At 36.1% G+C, this 17,677-nt stretch overlaps 1 protein-coding gene across 1 annotated transcript in view; it reads right to left on the bottom strand.

Moving 5' to 3' along the window:
• LCORL (ligand dependent nuclear receptor corepressor like) overlaps positions 1-17,677 on the bottom strand; it is a 165,081-nt gene that overhangs the window by 112,840 nt on the left and 34,564 nt on the right. The gene's annotated exons all lie outside the window — the stretch shown is intronic.

The raw sequence follows: 17,677 nt of genomic DNA on the forward strand, positions 1-17,677 counted from the left end.
GTCCATGGAATTTTCCAGGCAAGAATACCAGAGAGAGTTGCCATTTCCTACTCTAGGGCGATCTTCCCAATCTAGGAATCAAACCCATGTCTCTTGCGTCTCCTGCACTGGCAGGTGGATTCTTTACCACTGTGCCACCTGGGAAGCCACATTCGACATGAATCTGCTAATTTTAAAATACTATGAGGGGTCATTTTCCCTTTAGATGAATTAAGCTGAACTGGGAATATGTAAAACATAGTAAAAAGTCACACAATGACTACCAGGAATTATGATTGTAAAAAAATATATATATATATATATTCAAATGTAAATATTCACTTCTAAAACAAACAAACTTGTCATTTTGAAACATTCCCAGGTTAAAATAATGGGCAGGTTTGTTTTGCAATGACTTTGTAGAGAGGAAAAGAATAATTGGAAAATACATGTATTACAATCCTGTTTATACTGGTTACGAAAAAATGTTAACTTTTTTAAAAGTAGCATCTTCAACTTCAATTTTAAAAGTGAGTAAATGAGTGTCAATAGGGAGAAATTCTTGTAATTTCTTACAATTTAAACCTACTTATGAAAAATAAAACAATTCTGCCTTAAGGGAAAAGTTTAAACCTGTTTAAATTCTTACAATTTAAACCTACCTGCAAAAATTAAAAAACAATCTTGCCTCGTTTTAAGGAAAAAATTACTGAAAATCTTATTAACAAAACTCTAGTTCATGAATTCATAGAGTATACTACTTTCTGGATATACTAAGATTTTATAATTTTCTTTTTGAAGTCTGTATCATATTCAGTATTAGGAAGGTTACTGACAAACTATAAGACATGCAGAAGAAAATAGCCAGGATGGCAAAATAACTGGGAAAACAAGAAAAGTAACTACTTTAAGGATGGTTAAATTATGAAGGAAAAAAACTGAACTGCAGCATGATAGACCTGAAAAATGAACTATAAAGTAGATTTCCTATGCAGTTATTTTTAAACTATAAAACAGTAGAAATATTTCTATAGGAATGTTTCATAAATCATAAAATATTTTAAAAAAACAAAAACCTCTATAATCAAGATGCATGTTAAAATCAATGATGTCAGTCAAAAAGAGACAACATTGTTTAATTTAGTAGATTATGAAGAAACAATGCATCTTAGAACTAATGTCTTAAATTTTACCAACCTAGGTAGCTACCACATTACTTGGTAAATACGTACTTTAATAAAATTTCTGTGAAATGACTCAGAGCTAGTTCCCACAGTGGAAAGTTCAGGTAGAAAAGTGAATGAACTCCCGAGAATGCTTTCAAGAATGCTTACAGAAAATACTATTAGACAAAGAATCAGATGAAACAAGCCCCAAATCTCTATTAACACCATATTCATTTTCTGTGATCAACTTACTCCAAAAGTAATACTGCAAACAACTACTTTAGGATACTATTCTGTGATATTTGGACAAACCGTATAGGCCCTCCCTAGATAAGCATACTGAATTTAAACAATGAGTATTTCCTAGATTTAAGTCTGTAAAGAAAGCAAACAGGGACTTACATTCTTGTTCTACTGGGTTTCTCAACTTTTCAAAAAATAAATATATTCTTAAATATATTTCTTAAATATTCTTAAATATAGCTTGCTAATATTTATTCATATTGCATAGCATTGGTGCTAAATTAAATGATACCTTTAGTTAAAAAGTTTTCTTTTTTGTGGGCTTACAGAAACACATTTGATGTTTGTATATTGACTTTGTATCTGAAGACATTGCTAAACTCTAATTACAATAATTTATCTGGAAATGCTCTTCAGTTTAGCTCAGTTGCTCAGTCGTGTCCGACTCTTTGCGACCCCATGGACTGCAGCACGCCAGGCTTCCCTGTCCATCACCAACTCCCAGAGTTTACTCAGACTCATGTCCATTGAGTTGGTGATGCCATCCAACCATTTCATCCTCTGCCGTCTCCTCCTCCTTCTGCCTTCAACCCTTCCCAGCATCAGGGTCTTTCCCAATGAGTCACTTCTTCACATGAGGTGGCCAAAGTATTGGAGTTTCAGCTTCAACATCAGTCCTTCCAATGAATATTCAGGACTGATTCCCTTTAGGATTGACTGGTTTGAGCTCCTTGCAGTCCAAGGGACTCTCAAGAGTCTTCTCCAACACCACCGTTCAAAAGCATCAATTCTTTGATGCTCAGCTTTCTTTATAGTCCAACTCTCCCATCCATACATGACTACTGCTCTACATACACAAATATATCATCTATAGACAATGGTAGGTTGTGTTTTTTTGTCCTTTTTTAATCCTTACAGATTTTTTGTTTCTGGCTCTTGCTTCACTGTTTTATCTAGGACCTCAATATAATGTTGAAAATTGGTGGTGGCAGTGAGCATTGTTGACTTATACCCAATCTAAATGGGAAAGCATTCCAGATTTTATTATTAATAAGTATCTTTGTTGTTTTAATAGAAATACTGCTTATCACACTAAGGAAGTTCATTCTATGTCTAGCTTGTTAGGAGGGTTTTCCTGCCATGCAAAAATACTGAATTTTATCAAATCAATCGATCAGTTTATATTTGACTTACAATATTATACTCCAGGTATATAACACAGTAATTCAATATTTTTATAGGCTATACTCCATATAAAGCTATTATAAAATACTGACTATATTCCTTGTGCTGTAGATTACAATCCTATAATTTATTTATTTCATACCTAGTAGTTTGTCCCTCTCAATCTCTTTCACATACTTTGCCCATTCTTTCACACCTCTTCCCCAGGTAACTATTAGTTTGTTCTATCTGTAAGTCTGTTTCTGTTTTGCTATATTTGTCAGTGATCAATTAGACTGGTTTTAGTTTTTAGATTTCATTTATAGGTGAAAAGATACAGTATTTGTCTTGCTCTGTCTGATTCATTTCACAAACCACAATACCTTCTAGGTCCATCCACCTTGTCACAAAGGACAAAATTTCTTTCATTCTCATTTTTTACAGTTGAGTACCAAATTTGACTTTACCTATAGATGGTAAATTTGCCTGTTACTCCAGGTGTTTCTTGACTTCCTACTTTTGCATTCCAGTCCCCTATAATGAAAAGGACATCTTTTTTGGGTGTTAGTTCTTGAAGATCTTGTAGGTCTTCATAAAACCGTTCAACTTCAGTTTCTTCAGTGTTACTGGTTGGGGCATAGACTTGGATAACTGTGATATTGAAAGGTTTGCCTTGGAGATGAACAGAGATCATTCTGTCGTTTTTGAGACTGCATCCAAGTACTGCATTTCGAACTCTTCTGTTAACCATGATAGCTACTCCATTTCTTCTGAGGGATTCCTGCCCGCAGTAGTAGATGTAATGGTCATCTGATTTAAATTCACCCATTCCAGTCCATTTTAGTTCGCTGATTCCTAGAATGTCGACGTTCACCCTTGCCATCTCTTGGAGTAACAGGCAAATTTGGCCTTGGAATGTGGAATGAAGCAGGGCAAAGACTAATAGAGTTTTGCCAAGAAAATGCACTGGTCATAGCAAATACCCTCTTCCAACAACACAGAAGAAGATTCTACACATGGACATCACCAGATGGTCAACACCGAAATCAGATTGATTATATTCTTTGCAGCCAAAGATGGAGAAGCTCTATACAGTCAACAAACACAAGACCAGGAGCTGATGCGGCTCAGATCATGAACTCCTTATTGCCAAATTCAGACTGAAATTGAAGAAAGTAGGGAAAACCGCTAGACCATTCAGGTATGACCTAAATCAAATCCATTATGATTATACAGTGGAAGTGAGAAATAGATTTAAGGGTCTAGATCTGATAGATAGAGGGCCTGATGAACTATGGAATGAGGTTTGTGACATTGTACAGGAGACAGGGATCAAGACCATCCCCATGGAAGAGAAATGCAAAAAAGCAAAATGGCTGTCTGGGGAGGCCTTACAAATAGCTGTGAAAAGAAGAGAAGCGAAAAGCAAAGATATAAGCATCTGAATGCAGAGTTCCAAAGAATAGCAAGAAGAGATAAGAAAGCCTTCTTCAGTGATCAATGCAAAGAAATAGAGGAAAACAACAGAATGGGAAAGACTAGAGATCTCTTCAAGATAGCAAGGGAACATTTCATGCAAAGATGGGCTCAATAAAGGACAGAAATGGTATGGACCTAACAGAAGCAGAAGATATTAAGAAGAGGTGGCAAGAATACACAGAAGAACTGTACAAAAAAGATCTTCATGACCCGGATAATCACGATGGTGTGATCACTCATCTAGAGCAGACATCTTGGAATGTGAAGTCAAGTGGGCCTTAGAAAGCATCACTACCAACAAAGCTAGTGGAGGTGATGGAATTCCAGTTGAGCTATTTCAAATCCTGAAAGATGATGCTGTGAAAGTGCTGCACTCAATATGCCAGCACATTTGGAAAACTCAGCAGTGGCCACAGGACTGGAAAAGGTCAGTTTTCATTCCAATCCCAAAGAAAGGCAATGCCAAAGAATGCTCAAACTACCGCACAATTGCACTCATCTCACATGCTAGTAAAGTAATGCTCAAAATTCTCTAAGCCAGACTTCAGCAATATGTGAACCGTGAACTCCCTGATGTTCAAGCTGGTTTTAGAAAAGGCAGAGGAACCAGAGATCCAATTGCCAACATCCGCTGGATCATGGAAAAACCAAGAGAGTTCCAGAATAATATCTATTTCTGCTTTATTGACTAGGCCAAAGCCTTTGACTGTGTGGATCACAATAAACTGTGGAAAATTCTGAAAGAGATGGGAATACCAGACCACCTAACCTGCCTCTTGAGAAATCTGTATGCAGGTCAGGAAGCAACAGTTAGAACTGGACATGGAACAACAGACTGGTTCCAAATAGGAAAAGGAGTACGTCAAGGCTGTATATTGTCACCCTGCTTATTTAACTTCTATGCAGAGTACATCATGAGAAACGCTAGCTGGAAGAAACACAAGCTGGAATCAAGATTGCCGGGAGAAATATCAATAACGTCAGATATGCAGATGACACCACCCTTATGGCAGAAAGTGAAGAGGAGCTAAAAAGCCTCCTGATGAAAGTCAAAGAGGAGAGTGAAAAAGTTGGCTTAAAGCTTAACATTCAGAAAACGAAGATCATGGCATCTGGTCCCATCACTTCATGGGAAATAGATGGGGAAACAGTAGAAACAGTGTCAGACTTTATTTTTCGGGGCTCCAAAATCACTGCAGATGGTGATTGCAGCCATGAAATTAAAAGACGCTTACTCCTTGGAAGGAAAGTTATGACCAACCTAGATAGCATATTCAAAAGCAGAGACATTACTTTGCCGACTAAGGTCCGCCTAGTCAAGGCTATGGTTTGTCCTGTGGTCATGTATGGATGTGAGAGTCGGACTGTGAAGAAGGCTGAGCGCCGAAGAATTGATGCATTTGAACTGTGATGGGACGACCTGGGATAAGATGGCTGGATGGCATCACGGACTCAATGGACGTGAGTCTGAGTGAACTCCAGGAGATGGTGATGGACAGGGAGGCCTGGCGTGCGGCAATTCATGGGGTCGCAAAGTGTCGGACACGACTGAGCAACTGAACTGAACTGATAGATGGTAAAAAATCTGCCTACAATGCAGGAGACTCAGGTTTGATCCCTGGGTCAGGAAGATCCCCTGCAAAGGGAATGGCAACACACTCCAGTGTTCTTGCCCGAAGAATTTGATGAACAGAGGAGCCTGGTGGGCTACAGTCCATAGGGTTGCAAAGAGTTGGACATGACTGCGAAACTAACACTTTCACTTTCCAAATTAAATTCTTAAAATCTATGACTTCCCTGGTAGCTCAGATAGTAAAGAATCTACCTGCAATGCATGAGATCTGGGTTTGATTCCTAGGTCAGGAAGATGCCCTGGAGAAGTGAATAGCAACCCACTCCAGTATTCTTGCCTGAAGAATTTCATGGACAAAGGAGCCTTGCAGGCTACAATCCATGGGGTCGCAAAGAGTTGGACATGACTGAATAAATAACACTTTTGACTTTTCACCAAATTTATTTTGAATTTATTCAAATAACCATGTCATTCTTTCTTAAATCTCTTAATATAGTGATACATTGAATTACATTGAATAAAACTCCCATTCCTGGGAAAATTCAACATTACCATGAGATATATTTGCTGGGTTTCTTGATTAGCCTTTTCAAATTTTGGTATCTGTCGTCATTAATGAGCCTGGTCTGTAAATTTCCTTTGTACTTGATCAAGTATTTATATGAATGCTATACTACCCTCATATAATGGGTGGCAATGTCCTTTCTTTTCCTCTTCTCTGAGAAAATATTAAGAAATATAGGATGCCTTGCTTGAACATTTAATATGCCAGGGATGTTAACTGGGAATAAGGTCTTTCTGAAGCACTTACCACTGATCAAATTTATTTCACCATTAAAGCAGGGGTCCCCAACCCCTGGGCAATGGACCTCTACCAGTTCATGGCCTGTTAGGAACCAGGCCACACAGCAGGAAGTGAGTGGCCGGGTGGGTGAGTGAGCAAAGCTTCATCTGTATTTATAGCGGTTACCCATCACTCACTCACATTATCAGCTGGCTCAGGAAAACAAGCTCAGGGCTCCCACTGATTCTGCATTATGGTGAGCTGTATAATTATTTCATTATATAGCACAATGCAACAATAACAGAAATAAAGTGCACAATAAATGTAATTCACTTCATCATTCTGAAACTATTCACTCCACCCCAGCCTCATCCATAGAAAAACTGTCTTCCATGAGATGGGTCCCTGGTGCCAGAAAGGCTGGGGACAGGCTGTGATAAAGGACTATTCACAAATTCTATTTCTTACATTAGTCATAGTTTTCTGGGAACTTGCCCATTTCAACTATATTTTCTAATTTATTTGCATAAGATATTTCTTTCTATGTTTCTATCTTAATGTCAACAGTATTGGGAGTCATGTCCTTTTTACTTCTCATTCCACATGTTGGTTACTTATTTTTCTTTTTCTTCAGCTGAGCTCATTAAGTTTCTCTTTTTTAATATTTAAAAAGAATTCTTTTTTGATTCCTTGATCTTCTCTATTGCATGTTTGTTTTCTTAACCATTAATTCCTGTTTCTGTTTTTAGTTCCTCCTCCCCTTTATTTTGCTCTTACTTTTCTTCTTGAAATGGATTTTAGCTCACTAACTTTCAGCCTTTTTCTCTAACATATGCATTTAAAGTTGTTGATTTCCATCTAATAAATTGCATTCCACAACTTTCAGTATGTCATATTTTCTCGTCATTCAATCTAAATATTTCCTAATTTCCATTATGACTTCTTTTTAGATTTCCAAATATACAGTGTACCCTTTTCATAGATATCTAACTTAATTATACTGTAGCAAAAGAAAATGTCCAACATGATTTCAATCCTTTGAAATTTTCTGAGATTGTTTTTATGATCAACACGTAATTTTTGAAAATTCTCTACATATGCTTAAAAATAATGTGTACTCTAAAACTGTTGGATGCAGTATTGTGCTCTTTAATCCACCTTATACAGTTTTGGGTTTTCATGCCTGTTTTTTTCTATCAATTGTTGAGAAAAGTTAGTACAATCTTCTATGAAATTGTGGCTTTGTCTATTTCTTTTGTATTTCTTCAAAATTCTGCTTTACAAGTTTTTGATGCTATGTTATAAAGTGCTTATAATTTTATAATTGTTATATCATCCTGGTGAACAGAACTTTATATAATTATGAAGCAAACTTTTTTATTTCTAATAATGATTTTTGCATTTGACTAAATGGCCTTTTTATACACTTATAAAACATTTTTGTCTGCCTAATGTCTTTTCAATTATTTCTCTACAATCTTTCTGTATCATTAAGTAACATGTAATTTCTATTTTTTAAAAAATACCATGACATTTTGCCAAAATTCAGTAATTTAAAGAGTTTATATTTGAGTTTAAATTCCTTATCTGTTTTTGTTCTATTGTATCAAGCTTCTATTTTTCATCTTTCTTGTAAACTTTGGAATTTACTGAATATTTATCACTTAATTTTCTTTTTCCTCTATCAGTATGAAAATTATGCCTTCTGTTTTTATTCTTTTTGATGTGATCCGAGAAATTAGGATATAGGTCTAACATTAATCCGATCCTTATTCATCCTCCCATGACTTAGACTTCCTTCCAATTTATGCTATTGCTCTATGTATTTCACCAAACATTATGTTCTTTTACGCTTGCACACACATTTATCACTGTCTCTGCTCTTCATTACTTATCATATCTCAGAGTACTGATCTAGGAATATTTTCCCTCTGCCTTAAGTACCTCCTTTATTGAATACCTGTTGTTAACACCTTTCCTAAGACTCCCATCAAAAGTATCTAAGTTGTTCTCAGAATATATTTCAATATACTTTCATGCTGCTCTCTCTCCCTCCTATATTTTACTTTTCTCTTTTCTTAACCGCATTTGGTTAATTTCTTCTACTATATATATATATTCCACTTCACAAATTCCATCTATTGCACAATCAACTGACAAACACATCCTCTGATTTTTTTACAGTCAATTTTATAAAGATAAAATTGTCATAAAATACTATGGACTGATTTTTAAAAATAAAGTTCAATAAATGTTGATAAATGCATACTCTCATTTAATTAAAAACATAAGGAATCACAGAATATTTCTATCAACTCAAATAGTATCTTTGCGCCATCTGAGTAAATTTTCTGAAACAACTCAAAGCCCAAAGAAACACTAACCTATTTTCTGTCATTATACATTAGACCTGTCTTCTCTATAGCTGCATATAAATGGAATCAGAGCATACATTGTTTTGAGTCTAGCTTCTTTGCTCAGCAAACTGTTAATGAGGTTTATCCACACTGTTGCATGTATTAACAGTACTTTTACTTTCTATGGATATAGGACAACTTGTTTATTAAATCTCATGTTGATGGACATTTGAGTGTTTGAAAGTCTTTGTGAATAAACATCATCATTTCTCTTGAATAAAATGTTATTTCTGGGCTGAGTGGTAAGATTTTTTTGGTTGTTAATACTTTAAGGAACTGAACAGCTGTTTTGCAAAACAGCTGTATTTGACATTCCCACCAGTAATATGAGAGTCAGTTGCACCACATCCTTATCAACATTTAGCATTGTCAATCTTTCTAACTTTAGCCACTCTAATAAATATGTATGGACATATAATTGTAGCAATTTGGAATTTCTTAATGAATAATGATTTTAAGCATTCTTTCTATAGAAATATCTTTATTTTGTTATGGCAACAGAGTTATACTTGCTTCATAAAGCAAACTGGGAAATGAACCATCCTTTTCTATTTTCTGAGTTTGTATGGAGTAGTATCTATTCACTAACTGGAAACCAGACCTGGGTTTCTTTTCAGCAAAGTTTTACATTATGAATGCTGCTTTTTAATTCAACAGAAACCTATTCAAGCTATGTATTTCTTAATTGATCAGTTTTGGCTGTTTGTATCTTATAATTTATTCATCTAAAATTGTTTAAAAGATTTTCATACTACCCTTTTCTTGTCTGTACAATCTGCAGTGATATCCCTCTTTCATTCTCTATATCAGTTTAATTACCTGCTCTACTTTTTTATTGATCACCCTGGCCAAAATTATAGCAGTTTTACTGATGTTTTCAAAATACCACTTGTGGTTTCAGTAATTTTATTGTCCATATTTTTCTATATCACTTTATTCTGCCCTCAGTTCAGTTCAGTCACTCAGTCATGTCCGACTCTTTGCGACCCCATGAACCGCAGCACACCAGGCATCCCTGTCCATCACCAACTCCCGGAGTTCACTCACACTCACATCCATCCAGTCAGTGATACCATCCAGCCATCTCATACTCTGCTGTCCCCTTCTCCTGCCCCCAATCCCTCCCAGCATCAAAGTCTTTTCCAATGAGTCAACTCTTCGTATGAGGTGGCCAAAGTACTGGAGTTTCAGCTTTAGCATCATTTCTTCCAAAGAAATCCCAGGGCTGATCTCCTTCAGAATGGACTGGTTGGATCTCCCTGCAGTCCAAGGGACTCTCCAGAGTCTTCTCCAACACCACAGTTCAAAAGCATCAATTCTTCGGCACTCAGCTTTCTTCACAGTCCAACTCTCACATCCATACATGACTACTGGAAAAACGATAGCCTTGACTAGACGGACCTTAGTTGGCAAAGTAATGTCTCTGCTTTTGAATATGCTATCTAGGTTGGTCATAACTTTTCTTCCAAGGAGTAAGCGTCTTTTAATTTCATGGCTGCAATCACCATCTGCAGTGATTTTGGAGCCCCGAAAAATAAAGTCTGACACCATTACCACTGTTTCCCCATCTATTTGCCATGAAGTGATGGGACCAGATGCCATGATCTTCGTTTTCTGAATGTTGAGCTTTAAGCCAACTTTTTCACTCTCCTCTTTGACTTTCATCAGGAGGCTTTTTAGCTCCTCTTCACTTTCTGCCATAAGGGTGGTGTAATCTGCATATCTGACGTTATTGATATTTCTCCCGGCAATCTTGATTCCAGCTTGTGTTTCTTCCAGTCCAGCGTTTCTTTGCACTTATCTTTCTAGGTTATTAAGGTAAAAACTCAGATCACTGATAAGTGACTTTTGTCCTTTTCTAATAAAAGCATCTGGAACTACACATTTCTCCTTACTCACTAATTTAGATCAATCTCATAAACTCTGATAAATTATCTTTTCATTTTCATTAAGTTAAAAATGTAATTTCGCTTACGGTGCCTTATGTGCCCAGGTTATATCATGTACTGTTTTATTTCTAAATATTTGGGAATTTTACAGAAACCTGTTACTGAATCCCAACTGAATTTCTTGTGTTCATAAAACATGCTTTGTTAGGTTACAATCATTTCAAATTTATTGACACTTGATTTCCAGGTAGCATATGATACACTATATTGGTGAATAGTCCATGAACACTTGAAAAGAATGTGTATTTGCAGTTGTTGAGGGGAATGTACTATAAATGTCATTTAGGCTCAGCTGACAAAATGTTCTTTTTTTTTTTTCAAAATGTTCTTTAAGTCTTCTATATTTCTATTGGTTTTCTAATCTTTCTCCTTTAAGTTTTATCAGTTTTTATGTCATATATTTTGAATCTCTGATACTAGATGCATATTTTTTTAACATTATGTCTCCTTTGTGAATTGATTTCATTATTATTATAAAATGGTCCTCTTTATCCTTGTCCTAAAGTCCTGTAAGAGCTTTTGCACACCAAAGAAAACCATAAAGCAGACTAAAAGACAACCCTCAAAATGGGAGAAAATATTTGTAACAAAGCAACTGACAAAGGATTAATCTCCAAAGTATACAAGCAGCTCATGCAACTCAATATAAAAAAGAAAAACAATCAATCAAAAAATGGGTAGAAGACCTAAATAGACATTTCTTCAAAGCAGACATATAGATGGTCAATAAACACATGAAACAATGCTCAACATAGCTCATTATTAGAGAAATACAAACTAAAACTACCATCAGGTATCATCTCAGTGTCTGTGATGTTCATTTATGTTGTAGCACATATTATTTCTTCACACTACATTTGTACATCCATGTGATAGCTGATGGACTGTTTTTACTTTTTTGGCTTATTGTCAATAATGCTACTATGTACATCTGTGGACATATATTTTCATTTCTATTGGGTAGGTACACATAGAAATGAAATTTCTAGGCTATACGGTATTTTTATGTTTAACATTTTAGGAAACCACCAAACTGTTTTGCAAAGTACCTAGACCATTTTATACTCACACTAGTATTTCTCCAGTTTTATCATTTGTTTTTTCAATTATAGCCATTTTGGTGAGTATGAAGTAGTATCTCATTTTCCTAGTGACTAATGATATTGAACATCTTATTATGTGCTTAATGGAGTAGGAAATGGCAACCCACTCCAGTATTTTTGCCTGGAAAATTCCACGGACGGAGGAGCCTAGTGGGCTACAGTCCACAGGGTCACAAAGAGGGAGACACGACTGAGCATGCACACTGTATTATTGGCAATTCACATATGTTCTTCAGTATAATGTCTATTAAATCTTTGCTTATTTTTTTTTAAGTATTTATTCAGTTTCAGATTCTAGTACCCAGACCAGGGATTGAATCCATGTCCCCCACATTTGAAGTATAGAGTCTCAACCACTGGACCAGAGAAGTACCTGCTTATTTTTTAGTTGGGGTCATTTGCCTTTTCATTATTGAGCTACAAAGGTCATATGGATATAGGGTCCTTATCAGATATATGATCTATCTGCAAATATTTTCTACAAGTCAGTGGGTTGTCTTTTCACTTTCATAATGATGTCTTCTGAAGCACAAAGGTTTTGTAACTTTTTTTAGTTACAATTTATCAATCTTTGTTGGATCTGTTTTTAGGCTCTTTATTTGTCTACTCCTAAGTGAATACCACAATGTGTTAGGAACACCCAGGGCTGATCTTTAGAATGGACTGGTTGGACCTCCTTGTAGTCCAAGGGACTCTCAAGAGTCTTCTCCAACACCACAGTTTGAAAGCATCAATTCTTCAGCGCTCACATTACCATTTGATGATTTTAAAAAATATTCTTGGTATCACTCAATGACTTTCTTAACATAGGTTCAACACATCATTTATTAGAGCTACTCTTGCTTATAGTTTCTATTAACAACTAAAAAGGTCAACTCAAAAGAAGAAAAAAACAAACTTGTTTCTTTTTGGTATATCAGTTCAGTTCAGTCGCTCAGTTGTGTCCGACTCTTTGCGACCCCATGAATCGCAGCACGCCAGGCCCCTCTGTCCATCACCATCTCCTAGAGTTCACTCAAACTCATGTCCATCGAGTCGGTCATCCCATTCAGCCATCTCATCCTCTGTCGTCCCCTTCTCCTCCTGCCCCCAGTCCCTCCCAGCATCAGAGTCTTTTCCTACAAGTCAACCCTTCCCATGAGGTGGCCAAAGTACTGGAGTTTCAGCTTCAGCATCATTCCTTCCAAAGAACACCCAGGGCTGATCTCCTTTAGAATGGACTGCTTGGACCTCCTTGTAGTCCAAGGGACTCTCAAGAGTCTTCTCCAACACCACAGTTCAAAAGCATCAATTCTTCGGCGCTCAGCTTTCTTCACAGTCCTACTCTCATATCCATACAAGACCACTAGAAAAACCATAGCCTTGACTAAACGGACCTTTGTTGGCAAAGTAATATCTCTGCTTTTCCATATAGATGTAGCCAAATTATATCCAGTAAACTTATTATACTCTTCCGATTGTTTTAATAATATACCTGTGGATTCTCTTATATTATTATATACAAATGCCTATGGAAAACTACAACTGTAAGTCCTTTCAAGTCACTGTGCTTCCCTGCTCTTTAATTTTATTATTTTGCCTAAGGCCTCCACTAAATGTTAAACAGAACTGGAAACACCCTACATACACAAGAATAAAGATGAGAATTACAGCATGCTTCACATCCAAAACTCTGCAACACAGAAGACAATGGAATGACACCTTGCAAGTGCTGAAACTATCAACCCAGAATTTTCTACATAACAAAAATATCCTTCAAAAATAAAGGTGAAATAAAAACATTTCAGACCGACAAAAACTGAGAGATTATCAGAAGACCTGCACTACAAGAAATGTGAAAGAAAATTCTTCAGGCAGAAGAATATATTACAACCCAGACATTTGGATCTACAGAAAGAAATGAAGATTCCCCCAAAAGGATAAAGATAAAAAGAAATGTAAAAGAAAATTTCCCATTTGAGGGGACCAAGTCAAACTTGAAAGCTTTTGCATAGCAAACCACAAACAAAATGCAAAGACACCCTACAGAGTGAAAGAAAATATTTGCAAATCCTGTGACTGAGAAGGGCTTAATTTCCAAAGTATAAAAACAACTCACACAATTTAATAACAAAAAAACTAAAACCCTATCAAAAAATGAGCAGGAGACCTAAACTGACAATTCTACAAATGGCCAACACAACCTGGAAAGCTGTGTATGCTGCATCTTGGCAGGTGCTTTAGTACCTTCAAAAGTCAGTTTTTCTAGGCTGATTCAGTGAGGTTCATAAATGTATTGTTTGGTTTATAGTTCCAAGTCAACTGATCTTCCTGATTAGTGTTAAGATAGAGCAATACTAAAAAGAAACTTTGCTAAAAAAGAGATCAAGTAAAGGAAGTAATATTTTCATAATCCAAACTCTTAACTACTTACATTTCTGGGAGGAAAAAACAAAAATTAAGTGGCCATTTTAATTATTTAAACCATGTTTCCCCTTTGGGGCTAAACCTTATATGGTGTTCTGTCAGAATTTCTCCTCTTTTTCAATACATAAACATCATTTTTCATCCTATAATACAGTTGTCTTCACAAATGCATATTAGATGAAAAGAATTTCAGTTCAAAAAAAAAAAAAACACACACATGGAAAACAGTACGGAGGTTCCTTTAAAAACTACAAGTAGAGCAACCATATGATCCAGCAATCCTACTCCTGGACATATATCTGGGTAAGATGAGAACTCAGTTTGAAAAGATACATGCACCCCGATGTTCATAGCAGTACTATTTAAAACATTCAAGACAAGGCAAGCAACTTATGTGTCTATCAACAGATGAATGGGTAAAGATGTGGTAAACACACACACACACACACACACACAGAGGAATAAAGAATAAAATACTGCCATTTGCAGTACACGGATGGACCTCGAGACAATCATAAGCAAGTCGGATGAGAAAGATAAATATCACATGGTGTCATTTAAGTATGAAATCTTTAAAATAATACAAATAAGTTTATTTACAAAACAGAAAGAGACTCAAACACACAGAAAACAAACTTATGGTAAGGGGAAAGGGGGAGGGATATATTAGGAGTATGAGATAAAGAGAAACACACTACTATGTATAAAATAAACAACAAGGATTTCCTGTATAGTACAGGGAACCATATTCAGTATCTTGGAATACTTTATAATGCAAAGAATCTGAATATATGCATAAACACACATATGACGCATCTGAATCACTTTGCTGTAGACCTGAAATCAGCACCATAATGCAAATCAACTATACTTTAATCTTTAAAAACGTAGTTTCCCAGTTTTGATTGCTCTAAAAGATAACTGACCAAAGTAAAAATAGTAGCAATACTGGTTAACAGCACATGTAAAATTTTTGCAAGTAACATATTTGATAAAAAATTTATATATAGAAAGTATAAAAACTCTTGAAAAAACCCCTCAAATTTTTTAAAAAAGGGTAACAGACACATCACCATAGCAGACAAAGGTATGGCAAATTAGCATATGAAAAGTACTTACATTTATCATTGATATGCAAATTAAAACCCCAACAAAACATCACTACATACCTACTAGAATGTAGGTATCATGTGGCTAGTATCACATGCTAGTAAGGATGCACAGCAATTGGATTTCTCATAAACTACAGGATGGAATGCCAAGTGGCACAACTACTTTGGAAAACAAATTGACAGTTTCTAATAAGCTAAACACACACCACCACATGATCCAACAATCTTACTGCTAGATATTTAACCAACAGAAATGAAAACTATGTTCATACAAAAACCTGTACACAAGTTTTGTAGAGTTTCATTCACAGCTACCCAGTGTCCTTCCACTGCTGAATGGATAAACTGATATAAAATAACACTATGAAGCAAAACGAATAAACTATTGATACATGCATCAACATGAATATATCTCAAATGTATATCATTATGTGAAGGAAACTAGAATCAAAAGTACATACTATATGATTCCATTTATATAACACACTGGAAATAGCAAAACTATAGGGTCAAAACCAGATCAATGGTTCTTAGTGCCTGGGAGTGGGTAAGGAGATAACTATCAGAGGGCATAAAATAACTTTCGAGTATGGTGGAACTGTTGTATATACTGAATGCTGAGGAGTTGGTTAGCCAACTCTTAGTGTGTCAGAACTATACTCTGTAAATTATACCTTAATAAACCTGGCCAGTGGGACTTCCCTGGCAGCCCAATGGTTAGGACTCTGCACTTTCACTGCAGGGGGTATGGGTTCAATTCCCTATCAAAGAATTAATATTCTGCAAGCCACATGGCACAGGGCTTCCCAGATGGCACAGTAGTAAAGAATGTTCTTGCCAATGCAGAAGACGCCAGAGACTCGGGTTCAATGCCTGGGTCAGGAAGATCCCCTAGAGGAGGAAATGGGAACCCACTCCAGTATTCCTGCCTGGAAAACCCCATGGATAGAAGAGCCTGGTCGCCTACAGTCCATGAGGTCACAAAGAGTCAGACATGACTGAGTGAGCATATATGCAAGCTATCTGGAGCAGCCAAAAAAAGAAACCTCACCAAAAAATGTTGAATATGCCATAGATGATTTCTGAAGCAGAGAAAGGTGGGAATCATTATTAAGAACTAGATGAACTGTGAGGTTATACAGCTTGATAGGTTATCCTCATCAAAAATAAAGTCAACATGAATGATTTTAGGGTTTAGAGCAAATACAGAAGACTGAAAGTCAGATGTCACAGTAATCAATGGATGTAGAAAGATAACAGCTTTCTGCATGCCAGTGGAATACTAAATTTGATACATTAACTTCAAAAATAAAAACCCTTTTGAACAGAAATAGAACAAAGATTTGAAAGCAAAAGTATGATACAAATACATACAGAAAAAAACTATTTTCAAAAAAACATTTTGAGACTAAAAATATGAGAAGTCAAATATTAACATAAGTAGGGATAATGTGGTATGTTCGGATGAATGAGATTTTATAGGAGAGTTCATCACATGATCTCAATCCCTTCTCTGATAGGTGAAATCACCATCTCTCTCTATATATATATTCAATCCTCATCTTCTATTCTGGTCAGGTGTTCTTACCCTGTCTCAGCACTATTTCACAAACAATCTTCATTCCTTTTTCTTTTCCTCTAAAGACCTCTACTTTCATTTTTCATTCCTTCTTTTGTCTACTAAAGCCCAGGTCGTCTAAGAAAGTATCCTTAATCAAACCATTCCTCATTAATTATCTGTTCATCTTTAAATGTCTGTTTTACTTATTTGAGCCACACAATTTAAAGACCAGGGCTTCCCTGGTGGCTCAGACGGTAAAGCGTATGCTTGCAATGCCAGAGACCCAGGTTTGATTCCTGGGTGCGGAAGATCCCCTGGAGAAGGAAATGGCAATCCACTCCAGCACTCTTGCCTGGAAAATCCCATGGACGGACGAGCTCGATAGGCTACAGTCCATGGGGTCGCAAAGAGTCGGACACGACTGAGCGACTTCACTTCACTAAGTTTTATCAATGAAGCCTTTCCAAACTCAGGTGTAAGTAACTAAACTGAGTTCCGGTAACTGGGGTTCGGATAGTTTAATCTTTTAAATTTGAATATTTGAATTCAGAAATATCTTGAGATATCTATTGTCTCCATAAGCCATATAGTGACATTCTAATATTTGGCATGCAAACTTATTCCATGATGGTCTCATATTTCTGAATAGATTAACAAAACCTCAAGCAAACAGAAACCAAACCAAAAACCCATCTCTCTTTAGAAGATACTCTGGTTTGGAAAATACAGTCACCAAATCTA

This window comes from Capricornis sumatraensis, chromosome 7 (genome assembly GCF_032405125.1).
Source record: "Capricornis sumatraensis isolate serow.1 chromosome 7, serow.2, whole genome shotgun sequence".
Classification (NCBI taxonomy): Eukaryota; Metazoa; Chordata; class Mammalia; order Artiodactyla; family Bovidae; genus Capricornis; species Capricornis sumatraensis.